Raw genomic sequence first — 26,485 nt, 5'->3', positions numbered from 1 at the left:
AAGCTGCGCAGAAGAAGTTGTTCTTTGGGTGGGAGGGTGGGCTAGTGGAAGGAGGGGGCAATCTCTTTTTTTCCCGGGTGGTAGGGGGATGACAGGAGAAGGGAAGCGGGTGGTGAGAAAGGTACAGAGGGCAGGGTTTGGGGGCTGGGAAGGAAAGGGAAAAGATTAGGGTTTGGGGATGATGAAAGGGCTTTCTACGGGTAAGGATGGCAAAGGGTGGCAGTGACGGAAAGTCAGGCAACCTGTCCTGTCCGTCTTTTTGTATCGTGAATTGGAAAGACTGCAAGGGGGAGGGGAGTTGCTTGCGCCCTAAAGGAGGAGTTATTCAGATTCATTGCAGTGGGCGGCGGCTGCAAAACGCACCATTCTTCTTGTTTTGGCTCTGCAAAGCAGCCTTTTCAAGGGTTGGCTTGGGTGACAAAATGTCTTGTGTAGGCGTGGGTTTGTCTCCCTCTCGCTCTCTCTCCCTAAGATGTGTCCGGCATAGGCCAGGGTGCCACTCGAGGCCCAAACCAATTCTGGTTATCGCTTCTCGGCCTTTTGGCTAAGATCAAGTGTAGTATCTGTTCTTATCAGTTTAATATCTGATACGTCCCCTATCTGGGGACCATATATTAAATGGATTTTTAGAACAGGGAGATGGAAAAAGAGCTTGCTCTGTCCACTCCACGCATTGACCTGGTATTGCAGTACCTCCAGGAACGGTGCACCCCTTCTTAACCCAGTTTCCAAAAGCAGAACTCAATTCACCTGATTCATATTAGCCCGATTTAATGAATTGGAAGAAAGCATACGTCTTCATATGCACCTCAATTTGGCCCATTCACTTTTCACACTTCCTCCTTTTGTTTTTTATCTTTCACACTTTTGACTTTCTTTATTCATCCAAATAGCAAACTCATCACCACTCAACCTGACCAACTCGGCTATGTCCCCGTGCTGCAGTTCTCTGTCTTATCTAGATCATTTGCAATTGAATGGAATAGATCCCTTTTGGACAAAGTGGATTCACCTGCTGCTGCAGTGACCACAGGTGTGATAACATCTAGAATTGGCATCTGGTGCGATCTCTCCGCTTCCACTCCAAAGAAAGTTACCTGTTTATTCCTATCATGCATTGGTTTTTGGGGTTTTCTTTGAGTAATGATGATCTCTTTAGTAGTCTGTTGGCGCCCTCTCCTGGAGGAATAGTTTGCTTGCTCTTGGACATTCTAAAAGAGAGGTCATGATAGACATTGAGCTTCTGAGCTCAATTGGGGACAGTCATGGGTGATGAATGTTTGCAACCTACTGCGAAGCCTCATACCGCAATATAAGGAACGTCAAATACTAAGAAAGGGCGGCCTATGAAAGAATTACTACTTTCAATAAGTACACTTAAACGGCTAATTGGGAATAGAAAAACTGTAAAAAGCCCTCTGAGAAAGCCCCCCTCTAACCTTTGATAGTAAGCTTTTCTGTAGTCTGCCTGTTGATGTATTTTCCGTTTGAACTGTGCACAACATGAAGAGACGGAACACTGGCGGCTTGTCACAATGCCCCCCGATGACATCACAATAGCGCTGCTGCCTAGAAAACAAGCTGCGCAGAAGAAGTTGTTCTTTGGGTGGGAGGGTGGGCTAGTGGAAGGAGGGGGCAATCTCTTTTTTTCCCGGGTGGTAGGGGGATGACAGGAGAAGGGAAGCGGGTGGTGAGAAAGGTACAGAGGGCAGGGTTTGGGGGCTGGGAAGGAAAGGGAAAAGATTAGGGTTTGGGGATGATGAAAGGGCTTTCTACGGGTAAGGATGGCAAAGGGTGGCAGTGACGGAAAGTCAGGCAACCTGTCCTGTCCGTCTTTTTGTATCGTGAATTGGAAAGACTGCAAGGGGGAGGGGAGTTGCTTGCGCCCTAAAGGAGGAGTTATTCAGATTCATTGCAGTGGGCGGCGGCTGCAAAACGCACCATTCTTCTTGTTTTGGCTCTGCAAAGCAGCCTTTTCAAGGGTTGGCTTGGGTGACAAAATGTCTTGTGTAGGCGTGGGTTTGTCTCCCTCTCGCTCTCTCTCCCTAAGATGTGTCCGGCATAGGCCAGGGTGCCACTCGAGGCCCAAACCAATTCTGGTTATCGCTTCTCGGCCTTTTGGCTAAGATCAAGTGTAGTATCTGTTCTTATCAGTTTAATATCTGATACGTCCCCTATCTGGGGACCATATATTAAATGGATTTTTAGAACAGGGAGATGGAAAAAGAGCTTGCTCTGTCCACTCCACGCATTGACCTGGTATTGCAGTACCTCCAGGAACGGTGCACCCCTTCTTAACCCAGTTTCCAAAAGCAGAACTCAATTCACCTGATTCATATTAGCCCGATTTAATGAATTGGAAGAAAGCATACGTCTTCATATGCACCTCAATTTGGCCCATTCACTTTTCACACTTCCTCCTTTTGTTTTTTATCTTTCACACTTTTGACTTTCTTTATTCATCCAAATAGCAAACTCATCACCACTCAACCTGACCAACTCGGCTATGTCCCCGTGCTGCAGTTCTCTGTCTTATCTAGATCATTTGCAATTGAATGGAATAGATCCCTTTTGGACAAAGTGGATTCACCTGCTGCTGCAGTGACCACAGGTGTGATAACATCTAGAATTGGCATCTGGTGCGATCTCTCCGCTTCCACTCCAAAGAAAGTTACCTGTTTATTCCTATCATGCATTGGTTTTTGGGGTTTTCTTTGAGTAATGATGATCTCTTTAGTAGTCTGTTGGCGCCCTCTCCTGGAGGAATAGTTTGCTTGCTCTTGGACATTCTAAAAGAGAGGTCATGATAGACATTGAGCTTCTGAGCTCAATTGGGGACAGTCATGGGTGATGAATGTTTGCAACCTACTGCGAAGCCTCATACCGCAATATAAGGAACGTCAAATACTAAGAAAGGGCGGCCTATGAAAGAATTACTACTTTCAATAAGTACACTTAAACGGCTAATTGGGAATAGAAAAACTGTAAAAAGCCCTCTGAGAAAGCCCCCCTCTAACCTTTGATAGTAAGCTTTTCTGTAGTCTGCCTGTTGATGTATTTTCCGTTTGAACTGTGCACAACATGAAGAGACGGAACACTGGCGGCTTGTCACAATGCCCCCCGATGACATCACAATAGCGCTGCTGCCTAGAAAACAAGCTGCGCAGAAGAAGTTGTTCTTTGGGTGGGAGGGTGGGCTAGTGGAAGGAGGGGGCAATCTCTTTTTTTCCCGGGTGGTAGGGGGATGACAGGAGAAGGGAAGCGGGTGGTGAGAAAGGTACAGAGGGCAGGGTTTGGGGGCTGGGAAGGAAAGGGAAAAGATTAGGGTTTGGGGATGATGAAAGGGCTTTCTACGGGTAAGGATGGCAAAGGGTGGCAGTGACGGAAAGTCAGGCAACCTGTCCTGTCCGTCTTTTTGTATCGTGAATTGGAAAGACTGCAAGGGGGAGGGGAGTTGCTTGCGCCCTAAAGGAGGAGTTATTCAGATTCATTGCAGTGGGCGGCGGCTGCAAAACGCACCATTCTTCTTGTTTTGGCTCTGCAAAGCAGCCTTTTCAAGGGTTGGCTTGGGTGACAAAATGTCTTGTGTAGGCGTGGGTTTGTCTCCCTCTCGCTCTCTCTCCCTAAGATGTGTCCGGCATAGGCCAGGGTGCCACTCGAGGCCCAAACCAATTCTGGTTATCGCTTCTCGGCCTTTTGGCTAAGATCAAGTGTAGTATCTGTTCTTATCAGTTTAATATCTGATACGTCCCCTATCTGGGGACCATATATTAAATGGATTTTTAGAACAGGGAGATGGAAAAAGAGCTTGCTCTGTCCACTCCACGCATTGACCTGGTATTGCAGTACCTCCAGGAACGGTGCACCCCTTCTTAACCCAGTTTCCAAAAGCAGAACTCAATTCACCTGATTCATATTAGCCCGATTTAATGAATTGGAAGAAAGCATACGTCTTCATATGCACCTCAATTTGGCCCATTCACTTTTCACACTTCCTCCTTTTGTTTTTTATCTTTCACACTTTTGACTTTCTTTATTCATCCAAATAGCAAACTCATCACCACTCAACCTGACCAACTCGGCTATGTCCCCGTGCTGCAGTTCTCTGTCTTATCTAGATCATTTGCAATTGAATGGAATAGATCCCTTTTGGACAAAGTGGATTCACCTGCTGCTGCAGTGACCACAGGTGTGATAACATCTAGAATTGGCATCTGGTGCGATCTCTCCGCTTCCACTCCAAAGAAAGTTACCTGTTTATTCCTATCATGCATTGGTTTTTGGGGTTTTCTTTGAGTAATGATGATCTCTTTAGTAGTCTGTTGGCGCCCTCTCCTGGAGGAATAGTTTGCTTGCTCTTGGACATTCTAAAAGAGAGGTCATGATAGACATTGAGCTTCTGAGCTCAATTGGGGACAGTCATGGGTGATGAATGTTTGCAACCTACTGCGAAGCCTCATACCGCAATATAAGGAACGTCAAATACTAAGAAAGGGCGGCCTATGAAAGAATTACTACTTTCAATAAGTACACTTAAACGGCTAATTGGGAATAGAAAAACTGTAAAAAGCCCTCTGAGAAAGCCCCCCTCTAACCTTTGATAGTAAGCTTTTCTGTAGTCTGCCTGTTGATGTATTTTCCGTTTGAACTGTGCACAACATGAAGAGACGGAACACTGGCGGCTTGTCACAATGCCCCCCGATGACATCACAATAGCGCTGCTGCCTAGAAAACAAGCTGCGCAGAAGAAGTTGTTCTTTGGGTGGGAGGGTGGGCTAGTGGAAGGAGGGGGCAATCTCTTTTTTTCCCGGGTGGTAGGGGGATGACAGGAGAAGGGAAGCGGGTGGTGAGAAAGGTACAGAGGGCAGGGTTTGGGGGCTGGGAAGGAAAGGGAAAAGATTAGGGTTTGGGGATGATGAAAGGGCTTTCTACGGGTAAGGATGGCAAAGGGTGGCAGTGACGGAAAGTCAGGCAACCTGTCCTGTCCGTCTTTTTGTATCGTGAATTGGAAAGACTGCAAGGGGGAGGGGAGTTGCTTGCGCCCTAAAGGAGGAGTTATTCAGATTCATTGCAGTGGGCGGCGGCTGCAAAACGCACCATTCTTCTTGTTTTGGCTCTGCAAAGCAGCCTTTTCAAGGGTTGGCTTGGGTGACAAAATGTCTTGTGTAGGCGTGGGTTTGTCTCCCTCTCGCTCTCTCTCCCTAAGATGTGTCCGGCATAGGCCAGGGTGCCACTCGAGGCCCAAACCAATTCTGGTTATCGCTTCTCGGCCTTTTGGCTAAGATCAAGTGTAGTATCTGTTCTTATCAGTTTAATATCTGATACGTCCCCTATCTGGGGACCATATATTAAATGGATTTTTAGAACAGGGAGATGGAAAAAGAGCTTGCTCTGTCCACTCCACGCATTGACCTGGTATTGCAGTACCTCCAGGAACGGTGCACCCCTTCTTAACCCAGTTTCCAAAAGCAGAACTCAATTCACCTGATTCATATTAGCCCGATTTAATGAATTGGAAGAAAGCATACGTCTTCATATGCACCTCAATTTGGCCCATTCACTTTTCACACTTCCTCCTTTTGTTTTTTATCTTTCACACTTTTGACTTTCTTTATTCATCCAAATAGCAAACTCATCACCACTCAACCTGACCAACTCGGCTATGTCCCCGTGCTGCAGTTCTCTGTCTTATCTAGATCATTTGCAATTGAATGGAATAGATCCCTTTTGGACAAAGTGGATTCACCTGCTGCTGCAGTGACCACAGGTGTGATAACATCTAGAATTGGCATCTGGTGCGATCTCTCCGCTTCCACTCCAAAGAAAGTTACCTGTTTATTCCTATCATGCATTGGTTTTTGGGGTTTTCTTTGAGTAATGATGATCTCTTTAGTAGTCTGTTGGCGCCCTCTCCTGGAGGAATAGTTTGCTTGCTCTTGGACATTCTAAAAGAGAGGTCATGATAGACATTGAGCTTCTGAGCTCAATTGGGGACAGTCATGGGTGATGAATGTTTGCAACCTACTGCGAAGCCTCATACCGCAATATAAGGAACGTCAAATACTAAGAAAGGGCGGCCTATGAAAGAATTACTACTTTCAATAAGTACACTTAAACGGCTAATTGGGAATAGAAAAACTGTAAAAAGCCCTCTGAGAAAGCCCCCCTCTAACCTTTGATAGTAAGCTTTTCTGTAGTCTGCCTGTTGATGTATTTTCCGTTTGAACTGTGCACAACATGAAGAGACGGAACACTGGCGGCTTGTCACAATGCCCCCCGATGACATCACAATAGCGCTGCTGCCTAGAAAACAAGCTGCGCAGAAGAAGTTGTTCTTTGGGTGGGAGGGTGGGCTAGTGGAAGGAGGGGGCAATCTCTTTTTTTCCCGGGTGGTAGGGGGATGACAGGAGAAGGGAAGCGGGTGGTGAGAAAGGTACAGAGGGCAGGGTTTGGGGGCTGGGAAGGAAAGGGAAAAGATTAGGGTTTGGGGATGATGAAAGGGCTTTCTACGGGTAAGGATGGCAAAGGGTGGCAGTGACGGAAAGTCAGGCAACCTGTCCTGTCCGTCTTTTTGTATCGTGAATTGGAAAGACTGCAAGGGGGAGGGGAGTTGCTTGCGCCCTAAAGGAGGAGTTATTCAGATTCATTGCAGTGGGCGGCGGCTGCAAAACGCACCATTCTTCTTGTTTTGGCTCTGCAAAGCAGCCTTTTCAAGGGTTGGCTTGGGTGACAAAATGTCTTGTGTAGGCGTGGGTTTGTCTCCCTCTCGCTCTCTCTCCCTAAGATGTGTCCGGCATAGGCCAGGGTGCCACTCGAGGCCCAAACCAATTCTGGTTATCGCTTCTCGGCCTTTTGGCTAAGATCAAGTGTAGTATCTGTTCTTATCAGTTTAATATCTGATACGTCCCCTATCTGGGGACCATATATTAAATGGATTTTTAGAACAGGGAGATGGAAAAAGAGCTTGCTCTGTCCACTCCACGCATTGACCTGGTATTGCAGTACCTCCAGGAACGGTGCACCCCTTCTTAACCCAGTTTCCAAAAGCAGAACTCAATTCACCTGATTCATATTAGCCCGATTTAATGAATTGGAAGAAAGCATACGTCTTCATATGCACCTCAATTTGGCCCATTCACTTTTCACACTTCCTCCTTTTGTTTTTTATCTTTCACACTTTTGACTTTCTTTATTCATCCAAATAGCAAACTCATCACCACTCAACCTGACCAACTCGGCTATGTCCCCGTGCTGCAGTTCTCTGTCTTATCTAGATCATTTGCAATTGAATGGAATAGATCCCTTTTGGACAAAGTGGATTCACCTGCTGCTGCAGTGACCACAGGTGTGATAACATCTAGAATTGGCATCTGGTGCGATCTCTCCGCTTCCACTCCAAAGAAAGTTACCTGTTTATTCCTATCATGCATTGGTTTTTGGGGTTTTCTTTGAGTAATGATGATCTCTTTAGTAGTCTGTTGGCGCCCTCTCCTGGAGGAATAGTTTGCTTGCTCTTGGACATTCTAAAAGAGAGGTCATGATAGACATTGAGCTTCTGAGCTCAATTGGGGACAGTCATGGGTGATGAATGTTTGCAACCTACTGCGAAGCCTCATACCGCAATATAAGGAACGTCAAATACTAAGAAAGGGCGGCCTATGAAAGAATTACTACTTTCAATAAGTACACTTAAACGGCTAATTGGGAATAGAAAAACTGTAAAAAGCCCTCTGAGAAAGCCCCCCTCTAACCTTTGATAGTAAGCTTTTCTGTAGTCTGCCTGTTGATGTATTTTCCGTTTGAACTGTGCACAACATGAAGAGACGGAACACTGGCGGCTTGTCACAATGCCCCCCGATGACATCACAATAGCGCTGCTGCCTAGAAAACAAGCTGCGCAGAAGAAGTTGTTCTTTGGGTGGGAGGGTGGGCTAGTGGAAGGAGGGGGCAATCTCTTTTTTTCCCGGGTGGTAGGGGGATGACAGGAGAAGGGAAGCGGGTGGTGAGAAAGGTACAGAGGGCAGGGTTTGGGGGCTGGGAAGGAAAGGGAAAAGATTAGGGTTTGGGGATGATGAAAGGGCTTTCTACGGGTAAGGATGGCAAAGGGTGGCAGTGACGGAAAGTCAGGCAACCTGTCCTGTCCGTCTTTTTGTATCGTGAATTGGAAAGACTGCAAGGGGGAGGGGAGTTGCTTGCGCCCTAAAGGAGGAGTTATTCAGATTCATTGCAGTGGGCGGCGGCTGCAAAACGCACCATTCTTCTTGTTTTGGCTCTGCAAAGCAGCCTTTTCAAGGGTTGGCTTGGGTGACAAAATGTCTTGTGTAGGCGTGGGTTTGTCTCCCTCTCGCTCTCTCTCCCTAAGATGTGTCCGGCATAGGCCAGGGTGCCACTCGAGGCCCAAACCAATTCTGGTTATCGCTTCTCGGCCTTTTGGCTAAGATCAAGTGTAGTATCTGTTCTTATCAGTTTAATATCTGATACGTCCCCTATCTGGGGACCATATATTAAATGGATTTTTAGAACAGGGAGATGGAAAAAGAGCTTGCTCTGTCCACTCCACGCATTGACCTGGTATTGCAGTACCTCCAGGAACGGTGCACCCCTTCTTAACCCAGTTTCCAAAAGCAGAACTCAATTCACCTGATTCATATTAGCCCGATTTAATGAATTGGAAGAAAGCATACGTCTTCATATGCACCTCAATTTGGCCCATTCACTTTTCACACTTCCTCCTTTTGTTTTTTATCTTTCACACTTTTGACTTTCTTTATTCATCCAAATAGCAAACTCATCACCACTCAACCTGACCAACTCGGCTATGTCCCCGTGCTGCAGTTCTCTGTCTTATCTAGATCATTTGCAATTGAATGGAATAGATCCCTTTTGGACAAAGTGGATTCACCTGCTGCTGCAGTGACCACAGGTGTGATAACATCTAGAATTGGCATCTGGTGCGATCTCTCCGCTTCCACTCCAAAGAAAGTTACCTGTTTATTCCTATCATGCATTGGTTTTTGGGGTTTTCTTTGAGTAATGATGATCTCTTTAGTAGTCTGTTGGCGCCCTCTCCTGGAGGAATAGTTTGCTTGCTCTTGGACATTCTAAAAGAGAGGTCATGATAGACATTGAGCTTCTGAGCTCAATTGGGGACAGTCATGGGTGATGAATGTTTGCAACCTACTGCGAAGCCTCATACCGCAATATAAGGAACGTCAAATACTAAGAAAGGGCGGCCTATGAAAGAATTACTACTTTCAATAAGTACACTTAAACGGCTAATTGGGAATAGAAAAACTGTAAAAAGCCCTCTGAGAAAGCCCCCCTCTAACCTTTGATAGTAAGCTTTTCTGTAGTCTGCCTGTTGATGTATTTTCCGTTTGAACTGTGCACAACATGAAGAGACGGAACACTGGCGGCTTGTCACAATGCCCCCCGATGACATCACAATAGCGCTGCTGCCTAGAAAACAAGCTGCGCAGAAGAAGTTGTTCTTTGGGTGGGAGGGTGGGCTAGTGGAAGGAGGGGGCAATCTCTTTTTTTCCCGGGTGGTAGGGGGATGACAGGAGAAGGGAAGCGGGTGGTGAGAAAGGTACAGAGGGCAGGGTTTGGGGGCTGGGAAGGAAAGGGAAAAGATTAGGGTTTGGGGATGATGAAAGGGCTTTCTACGGGTAAGGATGGCAAAGGGTGGCAGTGACGGAAAGTCAGGCAACCTGTCCTGTCCGTCTTTTTGTATCGTGAATTGGAAAGACTGCAAGGGGGAGGGGAGTTGCTTGCGCCCTAAAGGAGGAGTTATTCAGATTCATTGCAGTGGGCGGCGGCTGCAAAACGCACCATTCTTCTTGTTTTGGCTCTGCAAAGCAGCCTTTTCAAGGGTTGGCTTGGGTGACAAAATGTCTTGTGTAGGCGTGGGTTTGTCTCCCTCTCGCTCTCTCTCCCTAAGATGTGTCCGGCATAGGCCAGGGTGCCACTCGAGGCCCAAACCAATTCTGGTTATCGCTTCTCGGCCTTTTGGCTAAGATCAAGTGTAGTATCTGTTCTTATCAGTTTAATATCTGATACGTCCCCTATCTGGGGACCATATATTAAATGGATTTTTAGAACAGGGAGATGGAAAAAGAGCTTGCTCTGTCCACTCCACGCATTGACCTGGTATTGCAGTACCTCCAGGAACGGTGCACCCCTTCTTAACCCAGTTTCCAAAAGCAGAACTCAATTCACCTGATTCATATTAGCCCGATTTAATGAATTGGAAGAAAGCATACGTCTTCATATGCACCTCAATTTGGCCCATTCACTTTTCACACTTCCTCCTTTTGTTTTTTATCTTTCACACTTTTGACTTTCTTTATTCATCCAAATAGCAAACTCATCACCACTCAACCTGACCAACTCGGCTATGTCCCCGTGCTGCAGTTCTCTGTCTTATCTAGATCATTTGCAATTGAATGGAATAGATCCCTTTTGGACAAAGTGGATTCACCTGCTGCTGCAGTGACCACAGGTGTGATAACATCTAGAATTGGCATCTGGTGCGATCTCTCCGCTTCCACTCCAAAGAAAGTTACCTGTTTATTCCTATCATGCATTGGTTTTTGGGGTTTTCTTTGAGTAATGATGATCTCTTTAGTAGTCTGTTGGCGCCCTCTCCTGGAGGAATAGTTTGCTTGCTCTTGGACATTCTAAAAGAGAGGTCATGATAGACATTGAGCTTCTGAGCTCAATTGGGGACAGTCATGGGTGATGAATGTTTGCAACCTACTGCGAAGCCTCATACCGCAATATAAGGAACGTCAAATACTAAGAAAGGGCGGCCTATGAAAGAATTACTACTTTCAATAAGTACACTTAAACGGCTAATTGGGAATAGAAAAACTGTAAAAAGCCCTCTGAGAAAGCCCCCCTCTAACCTTTGATAGTAAGCTTTTCTGTAGTCTGCCTGTTGATGTATTTTCCGTTTGAACTGTGCACAACATGAAGAGACGGAACACTGGCGGCTTGTCACAATGCCCCCCGATGACATCACAATAGCGCTGCTGCCTAGAAAACAAGCTGCGCAGAAGAAGTTGTTCTTTGGGTGGGAGGGTGGGCTAGTGGAAGGAGGGGGCAATCTCTTTTTTTCCCGGGTGGTAGGGGGATGACAGGAGAAGGGAAGCGGGTGGTGAGAAAGGTACAGAGGGCAGGGTTTGGGGGCTGGGAAGGAAAGGGAAAAGATTAGGGTTTGGGGATGATGAAAGGGCTTTCTACGGGTAAGGATGGCAAAGGGTGGCAGTGACGGAAAGTCAGGCAACCTGTCCTGTCCGTCTTTTTGTATCGTGAATTGGAAAGACTGCAAGGGGGAGGGGAGTTGCTTGCGCCCTAAAGGAGGAGTTATTCAGATTCATTGCAGTGGGCGGCGGCTGCAAAACGCACCATTCTTCTTGTTTTGGCTCTGCAAAGCAGCCTTTTCAAGGGTTGGCTTGGGTGACAAAATGTCTTGTGTAGGCGTGGGTTTGTCTCCCTCTCGCTCTCTCTCCCTAAGATGTGTCCGGCATAGGCCAGGGTGCCACTCGAGGCCCAAACCAATTCTGGTTATCGCTTCTCGGCCTTTTGGCTAAGATCAAGTGTAGTATCTGTTCTTATCAGTTTAATATCTGATACGTCCCCTATCTGGGGACCATATATTAAATGGATTTTTAGAACAGGGAGATGGAAAAAGAGCTTGCTCTGTCCACTCCACGCATTGACCTGGTATTGCAGTACCTCCAGGAACGGTGCACCCCTTCTTAACCCAGTTTCCAAAAGCAGAACTCAATTCACCTGATTCATATTAGCCCGATTTAATGAATTGGAAGAAAGCATACGTCTTCATATGCACCTCAATTTGGCCCATTCACTTTTCACACTTCCTCCTTTTGTTTTTTATCTTTCACACTTTTGACTTTCTTTATTCATCCAAATAGCAAACTCATCACCACTCAACCTGACCAACTCGGCTATGTCCCCGTGCTGCAGTTCTCTGTCTTATCTAGATCATTTGCAATTGAATGGAATAGATCCCTTTTGGACAAAGTGGATTCACCTGCTGCTGCAGTGACCACAGGTGTGATAACATCTAGAATTGGCATCTGGTGCGATCTCTCCGCTTCCACTCCAAAGAAAGTTACCTGTTTATTCCTATCATGCATTGGTTTTTGGGGTTTTCTTTGAGTAATGATGATCTCTTTAGTAGTCTGTTGGCGCCCTCTCCTGGAGGAATAGTTTGCTTGCTCTTGGACATTCTAAAAGAGAGGTCATGATAGACATTGAGCTTCTGAGCTCAATTGGGGACAGTCATGGGTGATGAATGTTTGCAACCTACTGCGAAGCCTCATACCGCAATATAAGGAACGTCAAATACTAAGAAAGGGCGGCCTATGAAAGAATTACTACTTTCAATAAGTACACTTAAACGGCTAATTGGGAATAGAAAAACTGTAAAAAGCCCTCTGAGAAAGCCCCCCTCTAACCTTTGATAGTAAGCTTTTCTGTAGTCTGCCTGTTGATGTATTTTCCGTTTGAACTGTGCACAACATGAAGAGACGGAACACTGGCGGCTTGTCACAATGCCCCCCGATGACATCACAATAGCGCTGCTGCCTAGAAAACAAGCTGCGCAGAAGAAGTTGTTCTTTGGGTGGGAGGGTGGGCTAGTGGAAGGAGGGGGCAATCTCTTTTTTTCCCGGGTGGTAGGGGGATGACAGGAGAAGGGAAGCGGGTGGTGAGAAAGGTACAGAGGGCAGGGTTTGGGGGCTGGGAAGGAAAGGGAAAAGATTAGGGTTTGGGGATGATGAAAGGGCTTTCTACGGGTAAGGATGGCAAAGGGTGGCAGTGACGGAAAGTCAGGCAACCTGTCCTGTCCGTCTTTTTGTATCGTGAATTGGAAAGACTGCAAGGGGGAGGGGAGTTGCTTGCGCCCTAAAGGAGGAGTTATTCAGATTCATTGCAGTGGGCGGCGGCTGCAAAACGCACCATTCTTCTTGTTTTGGCTCTGCAAAGCAGCCTTTTCAAGGGTTGGCTTGGGTGACAAAATGTCTTGTGTAGGCGTGGGTTTGTCTCCCTCTCGCTCTCTCTCCCTAAGATGTGTCCGGCATAGGCCAGGGTGCCACTCGAGGCCCAAACCAATTCTGGTTATCGCTTCTCGGCCTTTTGGCTAAGATCAAGTGTAGTATCTGTTCTTATCAGTTTAATATCTGATACGTCCCCTATCTGGGGACCATATATTAAATGGATTTTTAGAACAGGGAGATGGAAAAAGAGCTTGCTCTGTCCACTCCACGCATTGACCTGGTATTGCAGTACCTCCAGGAACGGTGCACCCCTTCTTAACCCAGTTTCCAAAAGCAGAACTCAATTCACCTGATTCATATTAGCCCGATTTAATGAATTGGAAGAAAGCATACGTCTTCATATGCACCTCAATTTGGCCCATTCACTTGTTCACACTTCCTCCTTTTGTTTTTTATCTTTCACACTTTTGACTTTCTTTATTCATCCAAATAGCAAACTCATCACCACTCAACCTGACCAACTCGGCTATGTCCCCGTGCTGCAGTTCTCTGTCTTATCTAGATCATTTGCAATTGAATGGAATAGATCCCTTTTGGACAAAGTGGATTCACCTGCTGCTGCAGTGACCACAGGTGTGATAACATCTAGAATTGGCATCTGGTGCGATCTCTCCGCTTCCACTCCAAAGAAAGTTACCTGTTTATTCCTATCATGCATTGGTTTTTGGGGTTTTCTTTGAGTAATGATGATCTCTTTAGTAGTCTGTTGGCGCCCTCTCCTGGAGGAATAGTTTGCTTGCTCTTGGACATTCTAAAAGAGAGGTCATGATAGACATTGAGCTTCTGAGCTCAATTGGGGACAGTCATGGGTGATGAATGTTTGCAACCTACTGCGAAGCCTCATACCGCAATATAAGGAACGTCAAATACTAAGAAAGGGCGGCCTATGAAAGAATTACTACTTTCAATAAGTACACTTAAACGGCTAATTGGGAATAGAAAAACTGTAAAAAGCCCTCTGAGAAAGCCCCCCTCTAACCTTTGATAGTAAGCTTTTCTGTAGTCTGCCTGTTGATGTATTTTCCGTTTGAACTGTGCACAACATGAAGAGACGGAACACTGGCGGCTTGTCACAATGCCCCCCGATGACATCACAATAGCGCTGCTGCCTAGAAAACAAGCTGCGCAGAAGAAGTTGTTCTTTGGGTGGGAGGGTGGGCTAGTGGAAGGAGGGGGCAATCTCTTTTTTTCCCGGGTGGTAGGGGGATGACAGGAGAAGGGAAGCGGGTGGTGAGAAAGGTACAGAGGGCAGGGTTTGGGGGCTGGGAAGGAAAGGGAAAAGATTAGGGTTTGGGGATGATGAAAGGGCTTTCTACGGGTAAGGATGGCAAAGGGTGGCAGTGACGGAAAGTCAGGCAACCTGTCCTGTCCGTCTTTTTGTATCGTGAATTGGAAAGACTGCAAGGGGGAGGGGAGTTGCTTGCGCCCTAAAGGAGGAGTTATTCAGATTCATTGCAGTGGGCGGCGGCTGCAAAACGCACCATTCTTCTTGTTTTGGCTCTGCAAAGCAGCCTTTTCAAGGGTTGGCTTGGGTGACAAAATGTCTTGTGTAGGCGTGGGTTTGTCTCCCTCTCGCTCTCTCTCCCTAAGATGTGTCCGGCATAGGCCAGGGTGCCACTCGAGGCCCAAACCAATTCTGGTTATCGCTTCTCGGCCTTTTGGCTAAGATCAAGTGTAGTATCTGTTCTTATCAGTTTAATATCTGATACGTCCCCTATCTGGGGACCATATATTAAATGGATTTTTAGAACAGGGAGATGGAAAAAGAGCTTGCTCTGTCCACTCCACGCATTGACCTGGTATTGCAGTACCTCCAGGAACGGTGCACCCCTTCTTAACCCAGTTTCCAAAAGCAGAACTCAATTCACCTGATTCATATTAGCCCGATTTAATGAATTGGAAGAAAGCATACGTCTTCATATGCACCTCAATTTGGCCCATTCACTTTTCACACTTCCTCCTTTTGTTTTTTATCTTTCACACTTTTGACTTTCTTTATTCATCCAAATAGCAAACTCATCACCACTCAACCTGACCAACTCGGCTATGTCCCCGTGCTGCAGTTCTCTGTCTTATCTAGATCATTTGCAATTGAATGGAATAGATCCCTTTTGGACAAAGTGGATTCACCTGCTGCTGCAGTGACCACAGGTGTGATAACATCTAGAATTGGCATCTGGTGCGATCTCTCCGCTTCCACTCCAAAGAAAGTTACCTGTTTATTCCTATCATGCATTGGTTTTTGGGGTTTTCTTTGAGTAATGATGATCTCTTTAGTAGTCTGTTGGCGCCCTCTCCTGGAGGAATAGTTTGCTTGCTCTTGGACATTCTAAAAGAGAGGTCATGATAGACATTGAGCTTCTGAGCTCAATTGGGGACAGTCATGGGTGATGAATGTTTGCAACCTACTGCGAAGCCTCATACCGCAATATAAGGAACGTCAAATACTAAGAAAGGGCGGCCTATGAAAGAATTACTACTTTCAATAAGTACACTTAAACGGCTAATTGGGAATAGAAAAACTGTAAAAAGCCCTCTGAGAAAGCCCCCCTCTAACCTTTGATAGTAAGCTTTTCTGTAGTCTGCCTGTTGATGTATTTTCCGTTTGAACTGTGCACAACATGAAGAGACGGAACACTGGCGGCTTGTCACAATGCCCCCCGATGACATCACAATAGCGCTGCTGCCTAGAAAACAAGCTGCGCAGAAGAAGTTGTTCTTTGGGTGGGAGGGTGGGCTAGTGGAAGGAGGGGGCAATCTCTTTTTTTCCCGGGTGGTAGGGGGATGACAGGAGAAGGGAAGCGGGTGGTGAGAAAGGTACAGAGGGCAGGGTTTGGGGGCTGGGAAGGAAAGGGAAAAGATTAGGGTTTGGGGATGATGAAAGGGCTTTCTACGGGTAAGGATGGCAAAGGGTGGCAGTGACGGAAAGTCAGGCAACCTGTCCTGTCCGTCTTTTTGTATCGTGAATTGGAAAGACTGCAAGGGGGAGGGGAGTTGCTTGCGCCCTAAAGGAGGAGTTATTCAGATTCATTGCAGTGGGCGGCGGCTGCAAAACGCACCATTCTTCTTGTTTTGGCTCTGCAAAGCAGCCTTTTCAAGGGTTGGCTTGGGTGACAAAATGTCTTGTGTAGGCGTGGGTTTGTCTCCCTCTCGCTCTCTCTCCCTAAGATGTGTCCGGCATAGGCCAGGGTGCCACTCGAGGCCCAAACCAATTCTGGTTATCGCTTCTCGGCCTTTTGGCTAAGATCAAGTGTAGTATCTGTTCTTATCAGTTTAATATCTGATACGTCCCCTATCTGGGGACCATATATTAAATGGATTTTTAGAACAGGGAGATGGAAAAAGAGCTTGCTCTGTCCACTCCACGCATTGACCTGGTATTGCAGTACCTCCAGGAACGGTGCACCCCTTCTTAACCCAGTTTCCAAAAGCAGAACTCAATTCACCTGATTCATATTAGCCCGATTTAATGAATTGGAAGAAAGCATACGTCTTCATATGCACCTCAATTTGGCCCATTCACTTTTCACACTTCCTCCTTTTGTTTTTTATCTTTCACACTTTTGACTTTCTTTATTCATCCAAATAGCAAACTCATCACCACTCAACCTGACCAACTCGGCTATGTCCCCGTGCTGCAGTTCTCTGTCTTATCTAGATCATTTGCAATTGAATGGAATAGATCCCTTTTGGACAAAGTGGATTCACCTGCTGCTGCAGTGACCACAGGTGTGATAACATCTAGAATTGGCATCTGGTGCGATCTCTCCGCTTCCACTCCAAAGAAAGTTACCTGTTTATTCCTATCATGCATTGGTTTTTGGGGTTTTCTTTGAGTAATGATGATCTCTTTAGTAGTCTGTTGGCGCCCTCTCCTGGAGGAATAGTTTGCTTGCTCTTGGACATTCTAAAAGAGAGGTCATGATAGACATTGAGCTTCTGAGCTCAATTGGGGACAGTCATGGGTGATGAATGTTTGCAACCTACTGCGAAGCCTCATACCGCAATATAAGGAACGTCAAATACTAAGAAAGGGCGGCCTATGAAAGAATTACTACTTTCAATAAGTACACTTAAACGGCTAATTGGGAATAGAAAAACTGTAAAAAGCCCTCTGAGAAAGCCCCCCTCTAACCTTTGATAGTAAGCTTTTCTGTAGTCTGCCTGTTGATGTATTTTCCGTTTGAACTGTGCACAACATGAAGAGACGGAACACTGGCGGCTTGTCACAATGCCCCCCGATGACATCACAATAGCGCTGCTGCCTAGAAAACAAGCTGCGCAGAAGAAGTTGTTCTTTGGGTGGGAGGGTGGGCTAGTGGAAGGAGGGGGCAATCTCTTTTTTTCCCGGGTGGTAGGGGGATGACAGGAGAAGGGAAGCGGGTGGTGAGAAAGGTACAGAGGGCAGGGTTTGGGGGCTGGGAAGGAAAGGGAAAAGATTAGGGTTTGGGGATGATGAAAGGGCTTTCTACGGGTAAGGATGGCAAAGGGTGGCAGTGACGGAAAGTCAGGCAACCTGTCCTGTCCGTCTTTTTGTATCGTGAATTGGAAAGACTGCAAGGGGGAGGGGAGTTGCTTGCGCCCTAAAGGAGGAGTTATTCAGATTCATTGCAGTGGGCGGCGGCTGCAAAACGCACCATTCTTCTTGTTTTGGCTCTGCAAAGCAGCCTTTTCAAGGGTTGGCTTGGGTGACAAAATGTCTTGTGTAGGCGTGGGTTTGTCTCCCTCTCGCTCTCTCTCCCTAAGATGTGTCCGGCATAGGCCAGGGTGCCACTCGAGGCCCAAACCAATTCTGGTTATCGCTTCTCGGCCTTTTGGCTAAGATCAAGTGTAGTATCTGTTCTTATCAGTTTAATATCTGATACGTCCCCTATCTGGGGACCATATATTAAATGGATTTTTAGAACAGGGAGATGGAAAAAGAGCTTGCTCTGTCCACTCCACGCATTGACCTGGTATTGCAGTACCTCCAGGAACGGTGCACCCCTTCTTAACCCAGTTTCCAAAAGCAGAACTCAATTCACCTGATTCATATTAGCCCGATTTAATGAATTGGAAGAAAGCATACGTCTTCATATGCACCTCAATTTGGCCCATTCACTTTTCACACTTCCTCCTTTTGTTTTTTATCTTTCACACTTTTGACTTTCTTTATTCATCCAAATAGCAAACTCATCACCACTCAACCTGACCAACTCGGCTATGTCCCCGTGCTGCAGTTCTCTGTCTTATCTAGATCATTTGCAATTGAATGGAATAGATCCCTTTTGGACAAAGTGGATTCACCTGCTGCTGCAGTGACCACAGGTGTGATAACATCTAGAATTGGCATCTGGTGCGATCTCTCCGCTTCCACTCCAAAGAAAGTTACCTGTTTATTCCTATCATGCATTGGTTTTTGGGGTTTTCTTTGAGTAATGATGATCTCTTTAGTAGTCTGTTGGCGCCCTCTCCTGGAGGAATAGTTTGCTTGCTCTTGGACATTCTAAAAGAGAGGTCATGATAGACATTGAGCTTCTGAGCTCAATTGGGGACAGTCATGGGTGATGAATGTTTGCAACCTACTGCGAAGCCTCATACCGCAATATAAGGAACGTCAAATACTAAGAAAGGGCGGCCTATGAAAGAATTACTACTTTCAATAAGTACACTTAAACGGCTAATTGGGAATAGAAAAACTGTAAAAAGCCCTCTGAGAAAGCCCCCCTCTAACCTTTGATAGTAAGCTTTTCTGTAGTCTGCCTGTTGATGTATTTTCCGTTTGAACTGTGCACAACATGAAGAGACGGAACACTGGCGGCTTGTCACAATGCCCCCCGATGACATCACAATAGCGCTGCTGCCTAGAAAACAAGCTGCGCAGAAGAAGTTGTTCTTTGGGTGGGAGGGTGGGCTAGTGGAAGGAGGGGGCAATCTCTTTTTTTCCCGGGTGGTAGGGGGATGACAGGAGAAGGGAAGCGGGTGGTGAGAAAGGTACAGAGGGCAGGGTTTGGGGGCTGGGAAGGAAAGGGAAAAGATTAGGGTTTGGGGATGATGAAAGGGCTTTCTACGGGTAAGGATGGCAAAGGGTGGCAGTGACGGAAAGTCAGGCAACCTGTCCTGTCCGTCTTTTTGTATCGTGAATTGGAAAGACTGCAAGGGGGAGGGGAGTTGCTTGCGCCCTAAAGGAGGAGTTATTCAGATTCATTGCAGTGGGCGGCGGCTGCAAAACGCACCATTCTTCTTGTTTTGGCTCTGCAAAGCAGCCTTTTCAAGGGTTGGCTTGGGTGACAAAATGTCTTGTGTAGGCGTGGGTTTGTCTCCCTCTCGCTCTCTCTCCCTAAGATGTGTCCGGCATAGGCCAGGGTGCCACTCGAGGCCCAAACCAATTCTGGTTATCGCTTCTCGGCCTTTTGGCTAAGATCAAGTGTAGTATCTGTTCTTATCAGTTTAATATCTGATACGTCCCCTATCTGGGGACCATATATTAAATGGATTTTTAGAACAGGGAGATGGAAAAAGAGCTTGCTCTGTCCACTCCACGCATTGACCTGGTATTGCAGTACCTCCAGGAACGGTGCACCCCTTCTTAACCCAGTTTCCAAAAGCAGAACTCAATTCACCTGATTCATATTAGCCCGATTTAATGAATTGGAAGAAAGCATACGTCTTCATATGCACCTCAATTTGGCCCATTCACTTTTCACACTTCCTCCTTTTGTTTTTTATCTTTCACACTTTTGACTTTCTTTATTCATCCAAATAGCAAACTCATCACCACTCAACCTGACCAACTCGGCTATGTCCCCGTGCTGCAGTTCTCTGTCTTATCTAGATCATTTGCAATTGAATGGAATAGATCCCTTTTGGACAAAGTGGATTCACCTGCTGCTGCAGTGACCACAGGTGTGATAACATCTAGAATTGGCATCTGGTGCGATCTCTCCGCTTCCACTCCAAAGAAAGTTACCTGTTTATTCCTATCATGCATTGGTTTTTGGGGTTTTCTTTGAGTAATGATGATCTCTTTAGTAGTCTGTTGGCGCCCTCTCCTGGAGGAATAGTTTGCTTGCTCTTGGACATTCTAAAAGAGAGGTCATGATAGACATTGAGCTTCTGAGCTCAATTGGGGACAGTCATGGGTGATGAATGTTTGCAACCTACTGCGAAGCCTCATACCGCAATATAAGGAACGTCAAATACTAAGAAAGGGCGGCCTATGAAAGAATTACTACTTTCAATAAGTACACTTAAACGGCTAATTGGGAATAGAAAAACTGTAAAAAGCCCTCTGAGAAAGCCCCCCTCTAACCTTTGATAGTAAGCTTTTCTGTAGTCTGCCTGTTGATGTATTTTCCGTTTGAACTGTGCACAACATGAAGAGACGGAACACTGGCGGCTTGTCACAATGCCCCCCGATGACATCACAATAGCGCTGCTGCCTAGAAAACAAGCTGCGCAGAAGAAGTTGTTCTTTGGGTGGGAGGGTGGGCTAGTGGAAGGAGGGGGCAATCTCTTTTTTTCCCGGGTGGTAGGGGGATGACAGGAGAAGGGAAGCGGGTGGTGAGAAAGGTACAGAGGGCAGGGTTTGGGGGCTGGGAAGGAAAGGGAAAAGATTAGGGTTTGGGGATGATGAAAGGGCTTTCTACGGGTAAGGATGGCAAAGGGTGGCAGTGACGGAAAGTCAGGCAACCTGTCCTGTCCGTCTTTTTGTATCGTGAATTGGAAAGACTGCAAGGGGGAGGGGAGTTGCTTGCGCCCTAAAGGAGGAGTTATTCAGATTCATTGCAGTGGGCGGCGGCTGCAAAACGCACCATTCTTCTTGTTTTGGCTCTGCAAAGCAGCCTTTTCAAGGGTTGGCTTGGGTGACAAAATGTCTTGTGTAGGCGTGGGTTTGTCTCCCTCTCGCTCTCTCTCCCTAAGATGTGTCCGGCATAGGCCAGGGTGCCACTCGAGGCCCAAACCAATTCTGGTTATCGCTTCTCGGCCTTTTGGCTAAGATCAAGTGTAGTATCTGTTCTTATCAGTTTAATATCTGATACGTCCCCTATCTGGGGACCATATATTAAATGGATTTTTAGAACAGGGAGATGGAAAAAGAGCTTGCTCTGTCCACTCCACGCATTGACCTGGTATTGCAGTACCTCCAGGAACGGTGCACCCCTTCTTAACCCAGTTTCCAAAAGCAGAACTCAATTCACCTGATTCATATTAGCCCGATTTAATGAATTGGAAGAAAGCATACGTCTTCATATGCACCTCAATTTGGCCCATTCACTTTTCACACTTCCTCCTTTTGTTTTTTATCTTTCACACTTTTGACTTTCTTTATTCATCCAAATAGCAAACTCATCACCACTCAACCTGACCAACTCGGCTATGTCCCCGTGCTGCAGTTCTCTGTCTTATCTAGATCATTTGCAATTGAATGGAATAGATCCCTTTTGGACAAAGTGGATTCACCTGCTGCTGCAGTGACCACAGGTGTGATAACATCTAGAATTGGCATCTGGTGCGATCTCTCCGCTTCCACTCCAAAGAAAGTTACCTGTTTATTCCTATCATGCATTGGTTTTTGGGGTTTTCTTTGAGTAATGATGATCTCTTTAGTAGTCTGTTGGCGCCCTCTCCTGGAGGAATAGTTTGCTTGCTCTTGGACATTCTAAAAGAGAGGTCATGATAGACATTGAGCTTCTGAGCTCAATTGGGGACAGTCATGGGTGATGAATGTTTGCAACCTACTGCGAAGCCTCATACCGCAATATAAGGAACGTCAAATACTAAGAAAGGGCGGCCTATGAAAGAATTACTACTTTCAATAAGTACACTTAAACGGCTAATTGGGAATAGAAAAACTGTAAAAAGCCCTCTGAGAAAGCCCCCCTCTAACCTTTGATAGTAAGCTTTTCTGTAGTCTGCCTGTTGATGTATTTTCCGTTTGAACTGTGCACAACATGAAGAGACGGAACACTGGCGGCTTGTCACAATGCCCCCCGATGACATCACAATAGCGCTGCTGCCTAGAAAACAAGCTGCGCAGAAGAAGTTGTTCTTTGGGTGGGAGGGTGGGCTAGTGGAAGGAGGGGGCAATCTCTTTTTTTCCCGGGTGGTAGGGGGATGACAGGAGAAGGGAAGCGGGTGGTGAGAAAGGTACAGAGGGCAGGGTTTGGGGGCTGGGAAGGAAAGGGAAAAGATTAGGGTTTGGGGATGATGAAAGGGCTTTCTACGGGTAAGGATGGCAAAGGGTGGCAGTGACGGAAAGTCAGGCAACCTGTCCTGTCCGTCTTTTTGTATCGTGAATTGGAAAGACTGCAAGGGGGAGGGGAGTTGCTTGCGCCCTAAAGGAGGAGTTATTCAGATTCATTGCAGTGGGCGGCGGCTGCAAAACGCACCATTCTTCTTGTTTTGGCTCTGCAAAGCAGCCTTTTCAAGGGTTGGCTTGGGTGACAAAATGTCTTGTGTAGGCGTGGGTTTGTCTCCCTCTCGCTCTCTCTCCCTAAGATGTGTCCGGCATAGGCCAGGGTGCCACTCGAGGCCCAAACCAATTCTGGTTATCGCTTCTCGGCCTTTTGGCTAAGATCAAGTGTAGTATCTGTTCTTATCAGTTTAATATCTGATACGTCCCCTATCTGGGGACCATATATTAAATGGATTTTTAGAACAGGGAGATGGAAAAAGAGCTTGCTCTGTCCACTCCACGCATTGACCTGGTATTGCAGTACCTCCAGGAACGGTGCACCCCTTCTTAACCCAGTTTCCAAAAGCAGAACTCAATTCACCTGATTCATATTAGCCCGATTTAATGAATTGGAAGAAAGCATACGTCTTCATATGCACCTCAATTTGGCCCATTCACTTTTCACACTTCCTCCTTTTGTTTTTTATCTTTCACACTTTTGACTTTCTTTATTCATCCAAATAGCAAACTCATCACCACTCAACCTGACCAACTCGGCTATGTCCCCGTGCTGCAGTTCTCTGTCTTATCTAGATCATTTGCAATTGAATGGAATAGATCCCTTTTGGACAAAGTGGATTCACCTGCTGCTGCAGTGACCACAGGTGTGATAACATCTAGAATTGGCATCTGGTGCGATCTCTCCGCTTCCACTCCAAAGAAAGTTACCTGTTTATTCCTATCATGCATTGGTTTTTGGGGTTTTCTTTGAGTAATGATGATCTCTTTAGTAGTCTGTTGGCGCCCTCTCCTGGAGGAATAGTTTGCTTGCTCTTGGACATTCTAAAAGAGAGGTCATGATAGACATTGAGCTTCTGAGCTCAATTGGGGACAGTCATGGGTGATGAATGTTTGCAACCTACTGCGAAGCCTCATACCGCAATATAAGGAACGTCAAATACTAAGAAAGGGCGGCCTATGAAAGAATTACTACTTTCAATAAGTACACTTAAACGGCTAATTGGGAATAGAAAAACTGTAAAAAGCCCTCTGAGAAAGCCCCCCTCTAACCTTTGATAGTAAGCTTTTCTGTAGTCTGCCTGTTGATGTATTTTCCGTTTGAACTGTGCACAACATGAAGAGACGGAACACTGGCGGCTTGTCACAATGCCCCCCGATGACATCACAATAGCGCTGCTGCCTAGAAAACAAGCTGCGCAGAAGAAGTTGTTCTTTGGGTGGGAGGGTGGGCTAGTGGAAGGAGGGGGCAATCTCTTTTTTTCCCGGGTGGTAGGGGGATGACAGGAGAAGGGAAGCGGGTGGTGAGAAAGGTACAGAGGGCAGGGTTTGGGGGCTGGGAAGGAAAGGGAAAAGATTAGGGTTTGGGGATGATGAAAGGGCTTTCTACGGGTAAGGATGGCAAAGGGTGGCAGTGACGGAAAGTCAGGCAACCTGTCCTGTCCGTCTTTTTGTATCGTGAATTGGAAAGACTGCAAGGGGGAGGGGAGTTGCTTGCGCCCTAAAGGAGGAGTTATTCAGATTCATTGCAGTGGGCGGCGGCTGCAAAACGCACCATTCTTCTTGTTTTGGCTCTGCAAAGCAGCCTTTTCAAGGGTTGGCTTGGGTGACAAAATGTCTTGTGTAGGCGTGGGTTTGTCTCCCTCTCGCTCTCTCTCCCTAAGATGTGTCCGGCATAGGCCAGGGTGCCACTCGAGGCCCAAACCAATTCTGGTTATCGCTTCTCGGCCTTTTGGCTAAGATCAAGTGTAGTATCTGTTCTTATCAGTTTAATATCTGATACGTCCCCTATCTGGGGACCATATATTAAATGGATTTTTAGAACAGGGAGATGGAAAAAGAGCTTGCTCTGTCCACTCCACGCATTGACCTGGTATTGCAGTACCTCCAGGAACGGTGCACCCCTTCTTAACCCAGTTTCCAAAAGCAGAACTCAATTCACCTGATTCATATTAGCCCGATTTAATGAATTGGAAGAAAGCATACGTCTTCATATGCACCTCAATTTGGCCCATTCACTTTTCACACTTCCTCCTTTTGTTTTTTATCTTTCACACTTTTGACTTTCTTTATTCATCCAAATAGCAAACTCATCACCACTCAACCTGACCAACTCGGCTATGTCCCCGTGCTGCAGTTCTCTGTCTTATCTAGATCATTTGCAATTGAATGGAATAGATCCCTTTTGGACAAAGTGGATTCACCTGCTGCTGCAGTGACCACAGGTGTGATAACATCTAGAATTGGCATCTGGTGCGATCTCTCCGCTTCCACTCCAAAGAAAGTTACCTGTTTATTCCTATCATGCATTGGTTTTTGGGGTTTTCTTTGAGTAATGATGATCTCTTTAGTAGTCTGTTGGCGCCCTCTCCTGGAGGAATAGTTTGCTTGCTCTTGGACATTCTAAAAGAGAGGTCATGATAGACATTGAGCTTCTGAGCTCAATTGGGGACAGTCATGGGTGATGAATGTTTGCAACCTACTGCGAAGCCTCATACCGCAATATAAGGAACGTCAAATACTAAGAAAGGGCGGCCTATGAAAGAATTACTACTTTCAATAAGTACACTTAAACGGCTAATTGGGAATAGAAAAACTGTAAAAAGCCCTCTGAGAAAGCCCCCCTCTAACCTTTGATAGTAAGCTTTTCTGTAGTCTGCCTGTTGATGTATTTTCCGTTTGAACTGTGCACAACATGAAGAGACGGAACACTGGCGGCTTGTCACAATGCCCCCCGATGACATCACAATAGCGCTGCTGCCTAGAAAACAAGCTGCGCAGAAGAAGTTGTTCTTTGGGTGGGAGGGTGGGCTAGTGGAAGGAGGGGGCAATCTCTTTTTTTCCCGGGTGGTAGGGGGATGACAGGAGAAGGGAAGCGGGTGGTGAGAAAGGTACAGAGGGCAGGGTTTGGGGGCTGGGAAGGAAAGGGAAAAGATTAGGGTTTGGGGATGATGAAAGGGCTTTCTACGGGTAAGGATGGCAAAGGGTGGCAGTGACGGAAAGTCAGGCAACCTGTCCTGTCCGTCTTTTTGTATCGTGAATTGGAAAGACTGCAAGGGGGAGGGGAGTTGCTTGCGCCCTAAAGGAGGAGTTATTCAGATTCATTGCAGTGGGCGGCGGCTGCAAAACGCACCATTCTTCTTGTTTTGGCTCTGCAAAGCAGCCTTTTCAAGGGTTGGCTTGGGTGACAAAATGTCTTGTGTAGGCGTGGGTTTGTCTCCCTCTCGCTCTCTCTCCCTAAGATGTGTCCGGCATAGGCCAGGGTGCCACTCGAGGCCCAAACCAATTCTGGTTATCGCTTCTCGGCCTTTTGGCTAAGATCAAGTGTAGTATCTGTTCTTATCAGTTTAATATCTGATACGTCCCCTATCTGGGGACCATATATTAAATGGATTTTTAGAACAGGGAGATGGAAAAAGAGCTTGCTCTGTCCACTCCACGCATTGACCTGGTATTGCAGTACCTCCAGGAACGGTGCACCCCTTCTTAACCCAGTTTCCAAAAGCAGAACTCAATTCACCTGATTCATATTAGCCCGATTTAATGAATTGGAAGAAAGCATACGTCTTCATATGCACCTCAATTTGGCCCATTCACTTTTCACACTTCCTCCTTTTGTTTTTTATCTTTCACACTTTTGACTTTCTTTATTCATCCAAATAGCAAACTCATCACCACTCAACCTGACCAACTCGGCTATGTCCCCGTGCTGCAGTTCTCTGTCTTATCTAGATCATTTGCAATTGAATGGAATAGATCCCTTTTGGACAAAGTGGATTCACCTGCTGCTGCAGTGACCACAGGTGTGATAACATCTAGAATTGGCATCTGGTGCGATCTCTCCGCTTCCACTCCAAAGAAAGTTACCTGTTTATTCCTATCATGCATTGGTTTTTGGGGTTTTCTTTGAGTAATGATGATCTCTTTAGTAGTCTGTTGGCGCCCTCTCCTGGAGGAATAGTTTGCTTGCTCTTGGACATTCTAAAAGAGAGGTCATGATAGACAT

The 26,485-nt window shown here is 46.4% G+C and overlaps 17 non-coding genes across 17 annotated transcripts; all 17 read left to right on the top strand.

The window, feature by feature from the left end:
- Positions 1-524: 524 nt before the first annotated feature.
- LOC142271546 (U2 spliceosomal RNA) lies at positions 525-715 on the top strand. Its single transcript, XR_012736584.1, has one exon. It is a non-coding gene; the product is annotated as a U2 spliceosomal RNA (small nuclear RNA).
- A 1,387-nt stretch (positions 716-2,102) lies between these two features.
- On the top strand, positions 2,103-2,293 carry LOC142271545 (U2 spliceosomal RNA). Its single transcript, XR_012736583.1, has one exon. It is a non-coding gene; the product is annotated as a U2 spliceosomal RNA (small nuclear RNA).
- Positions 2,294-3,680: 1,387 nt separating this feature from the next.
- LOC142271544 (U2 spliceosomal RNA) lies at positions 3,681-3,871 on the top strand. Its single transcript, XR_012736582.1, has one exon. It is a non-coding gene; the product is annotated as a U2 spliceosomal RNA (small nuclear RNA).
- A 1,387-nt stretch (positions 3,872-5,258) lies between these two features.
- Positions 5,259-5,449, top strand: LOC142271543 (U2 spliceosomal RNA). The gene has a single exon (XR_012736581.1). It is a non-coding gene; the product is annotated as a U2 spliceosomal RNA (small nuclear RNA).
- Positions 5,450-6,836: 1,387 nt separating this feature from the next.
- On the top strand, positions 6,837-7,027 carry LOC142271542 (U2 spliceosomal RNA). The gene has a single exon (XR_012736580.1). It is a non-coding gene; the product is annotated as a U2 spliceosomal RNA (small nuclear RNA).
- A 1,387-nt stretch (positions 7,028-8,414) lies between these two features.
- On the top strand, positions 8,415-8,605 carry LOC142271540 (U2 spliceosomal RNA). The gene has a single exon (XR_012736579.1). It is a non-coding gene; the product is annotated as a U2 spliceosomal RNA (small nuclear RNA).
- Positions 8,606-9,992: 1,387 nt separating this feature from the next.
- On the top strand, positions 9,993-10,183 carry LOC142271538 (U2 spliceosomal RNA). The gene has a single exon (XR_012736577.1). It is a non-coding gene; the product is annotated as a U2 spliceosomal RNA (small nuclear RNA).
- Positions 10,184-11,570: 1,387 nt separating this feature from the next.
- On the top strand, positions 11,571-11,761 carry LOC142271537 (U2 spliceosomal RNA). Its single transcript, XR_012736576.1, has one exon. It is a non-coding gene; the product is annotated as a U2 spliceosomal RNA (small nuclear RNA).
- Positions 11,762-13,148: 1,387 nt separating this feature from the next.
- On the top strand, positions 13,149-13,339 carry LOC142271536 (U2 spliceosomal RNA). Its single transcript, XR_012736575.1, has one exon. It is a non-coding gene; the product is annotated as a U2 spliceosomal RNA (small nuclear RNA).
- Positions 13,340-14,727: 1,388 nt separating this feature from the next.
- On the top strand, positions 14,728-14,918 carry LOC142271535 (U2 spliceosomal RNA). Its single transcript, XR_012736574.1, has one exon. It is a non-coding gene; the product is annotated as a U2 spliceosomal RNA (small nuclear RNA).
- A 1,387-nt stretch (positions 14,919-16,305) lies between these two features.
- LOC142271534 (U2 spliceosomal RNA) lies at positions 16,306-16,496 on the top strand. Its single transcript, XR_012736573.1, has one exon. It is a non-coding gene; the product is annotated as a U2 spliceosomal RNA (small nuclear RNA).
- A 1,387-nt stretch (positions 16,497-17,883) lies between these two features.
- LOC142271533 (U2 spliceosomal RNA) lies at positions 17,884-18,074 on the top strand. Its single transcript, XR_012736572.1, has one exon. It is a non-coding gene; the product is annotated as a U2 spliceosomal RNA (small nuclear RNA).
- A 1,387-nt stretch (positions 18,075-19,461) lies between these two features.
- Positions 19,462-19,652, top strand: LOC142271532 (U2 spliceosomal RNA). Its single transcript, XR_012736571.1, has one exon. It is a non-coding gene; the product is annotated as a U2 spliceosomal RNA (small nuclear RNA).
- Positions 19,653-21,039: 1,387 nt separating this feature from the next.
- LOC142271531 (U2 spliceosomal RNA) lies at positions 21,040-21,230 on the top strand. Its single transcript, XR_012736570.1, has one exon. It is a non-coding gene; the product is annotated as a U2 spliceosomal RNA (small nuclear RNA).
- A 1,387-nt stretch (positions 21,231-22,617) lies between these two features.
- On the top strand, positions 22,618-22,808 carry LOC142271529 (U2 spliceosomal RNA). The gene has a single exon (XR_012736569.1). It is a non-coding gene; the product is annotated as a U2 spliceosomal RNA (small nuclear RNA).
- Positions 22,809-24,195: 1,387 nt separating this feature from the next.
- LOC142271528 (U2 spliceosomal RNA) lies at positions 24,196-24,386 on the top strand. Its single transcript, XR_012736568.1, has one exon. It is a non-coding gene; the product is annotated as a U2 spliceosomal RNA (small nuclear RNA).
- A 1,387-nt stretch (positions 24,387-25,773) lies between these two features.
- Positions 25,774-25,964, top strand: LOC142271526 (U2 spliceosomal RNA). The gene has a single exon (XR_012736566.1). It is a non-coding gene; the product is annotated as a U2 spliceosomal RNA (small nuclear RNA).
- Positions 25,965-26,485: the final 521 nt, after the last annotated feature.

The sequence above is a fragment of the Anomaloglossus baeobatrachus genome, unplaced genomic scaffold, assembly GCF_048569485.1.
Source record: "Anomaloglossus baeobatrachus isolate aAnoBae1 unplaced genomic scaffold, aAnoBae1.hap1 Scaffold_3371, whole genome shotgun sequence".
NCBI lineage: Eukaryota > Metazoa > Chordata > Amphibia > Anura > Aromobatidae > Anomaloglossus > Anomaloglossus baeobatrachus.
This window is presented reverse-complemented; position numbering and strand designations above follow the sequence as displayed.